Raw genomic sequence first — 2,500 nt, 5'->3', positions numbered from 1 at the left:
AGCCGAAAAAAGTTAAAGTACAAACGTGCAAGCATACTAACCTAACCCTAGGTAAGGCATGTCAGAGCGAAAGACAGTAAACTCGAATGAGCCAAGAAAGAGCGGTGCGGGGCCGGTCGGAGCGCACCCTTTTCTCGGTGGCTGGCGGGCGAGAGAGTGCTGCGTCGCCGGCATCGGCGTCGAAAGAAGCCGAGCCGAAAAAAAGTTAAAGTACAAACGTGCAAGCATACTAACCTAACCCTAGGTAAGGCATGTCATAGCGAAAGACAGTAATTTCGAATGAGCCAAGAAAGAGCGGTGCGGGGCCGGTCGGAGCGCACCCTTTTCTCGGTGGCTGGCGGGCGAGAGAGTGCTGCGTCGCCGGCATCGGCGTCGAAAGAAGCCGAGCCGAAAAAAGTTAAAGTACAAACGTGCAAGCATACTAACCTAACCCTAGGTAAGGCATGTCAGAGCGAAAGACAGTAAACTCGAATGAGCCAAGAAAGAGCGGTGCGGGGCCGGTCGGAGCGCACCCTTTTCTCGGTGGCTGGCGGGCGAGAGAGTGCTGCGTCGCCGGCATCGGCGTCGAAAGAAGCCGAGCCGAAAAAAGTTAAAGTACAAACGTGCGAGCATACTAACCTAACCCTAGGTAAGGCATGTCAGAGCGAAAGACAGTAATTTCGAATGAGCCAAGAAAGAGCGGTGCGGGGCCGGTCGGAGCGCACCCTTTTCTCGGTGGCTGGCGGGCGAGAGAGTGCTGCGTCGCCGGCATCGGCGTCGAAAGAAGCCGAGCCGAAAAAAGTTAAAGTACAAACGTGCAAGCATACTAACCTAACCCTAGGTAAGACATGTCAGAGCGAAAGACAGTAAACTCGAATGAGCCAAGAAAGAGCGGTGCGGGGCCGGTCGGAGCGCACCCTTTTCTCGGTGGCTGGCGGGCGAGAGAGTGCTGCGTCGCCGGCATCGGCGTCGAAAGAAGCCGAGCCGAAAAAAGTTAAAGTACAAACGTGCAAGCATACTAACCTAACCCTAGGTAAGGCATGTCAGAGCGAAAGACAGTAATTTCGAATGAGCCAAGAAAGAGCGGTGCGGGGCCGGTCGGAGCGCACCCTTTTCTCGGTGGCTGGCGGGCGAGAGAGTGCTGCGTCGCCGGCATCGGCGTCGAAAGAAGCCGAGCCAAAAAAAGTTAAAGTACAAACGCGATGCTAATGAGCGAGCCGTTGTCTCGACTAATATGTAGGGGGCGTTCGATCGAGCGTCTGGCTTGAGCGCTTGTCGGCCTAGCAGAACGGTCGCATTGTTATGCCCGGGTTTTAGGCACCGCTGCAGGCGGCCGGCAGAGCTCTTGTTTGTGCGAAACTGAATGGATCGAGCCCGAGAGAGGGCGAGCAAAGAAAAAACGCAAATCGCTCCGCCTGGCACTGCCGGCGAGAGCGTGGACGTCGCGGCCAGCGACTGTCGAAGCTGAGTACGGCCGCAGGCGATCGCCTCGGTCTTAAACGAATGCGACGAGCACGCGCCGGGCGGCCCAGCAAGGGCCGAGCGCAGCTGTCGCAGCTATCTGGTTGATCCTGCCAGTAGTGATATGCTTGTCTCAAAGATTAAGCCATGCAGGTGCAAGTACGAGTTCTCGTAAAGCGAAACTGCGAATGGCTCATTAAATCAGTCTTGGTTTATTTGGTCTCGTAAGCGAAGTGGATAACTGTGGTAATTCTAGAGCTAATACATGCATTAAGCGCCGACTTCGGGAGGCGCGCTTTTATCAGATCAAAACCGACCGGGTTCGTCCTGTGACGTTTGATGACTCTGGATAACCACGCGGATCGTACGGTCTCTGCATCGACGACGTATCATTCAAGTGTCTGCCCTATCAACTGTCGAAGGTACGCTACGTGCCTACCTTTGTGATAACGGGTAACGGGGAATCAGGGTTCGATTCCGGAGAGGGAGCCTGAGAAACGGCTACCACATCCAAGGAAGGCAGCAGGCGCGCAAATTACCCATTCCCGACACGGGGAGGTAGTGACGAAAAATAACAATACAGGACTCTAACGAGGCCCTGTAATTGGAATGAGTACATCCTAAAACTCTTAACGAGTATCCATTGGAGGGCAAGTCTGGTGCCAGCAGCCGCGGTAATTCCAGCTCCAACAGTGTATGCTAAAGTTGTTGCGGTTGAAAAGCTCGTAGTTGGATTTTGGGCGAGCGCCGCCGGTCCGTCGCAAGGCGTGTCACTGGTTGCGTTCGCCTCACCTTCGGTTCTCCGTCGGTGCTCTTGACTGAGTGTCGGCTGTGGCCGATAAGTTTACTTTGAAAAAATTAGAGTGTTCAAAGCAGGCTGTTCGCCTGCATAGTGTTGCATGGAATAATGGAATAGGACCTCGGTTCTATTTTGTTGGTTTTCGGAGCACGAGGTAATGATTAAGAGGGACAGACGGGGGCGTCCGTACTCTGCCGTTAGAGGTGAAATTCTTGGATCGGCGGAAGACGAACTACTGCGAAAGCATTCGCCAAGAATGTT

At 54.2% G+C, this 2,500-nt stretch overlaps 1 non-coding gene across 1 annotated transcript in view; it reads left to right on the top strand.

Annotated features, from left to right (window-relative positions):
* Positions 1–1,537: 1,537 nt before the first annotated feature.
* LOC144413353 (small subunit ribosomal RNA) overlaps positions 1,538–2,500 on the top strand; it is a 1,810-nt gene continuing 847 nt past the window's right edge. Inside the window, exon 1 of the ribosomal RNA XR_013469387.1 lies at positions 1,538–2,500. This exon is cut by the window's right edge and continues 847 nt beyond it. This is a non-coding gene — a ribosomal RNA (small subunit ribosomal RNA).

The sequence above is a fragment of the Styela clava genome, chromosome 15 (genome assembly GCF_964204865.1).
Source record: "Styela clava chromosome 15, kaStyClav1.hap1.2, whole genome shotgun sequence".
Lineage (NCBI taxonomy): Eukaryota > Metazoa > Chordata > Ascidiacea > Stolidobranchia > Styelidae > Styela > Styela clava.
Note: the sequence above shows the minus strand (reverse complement) of the source record. Positions and strands in the feature narration are given on the sequence as shown.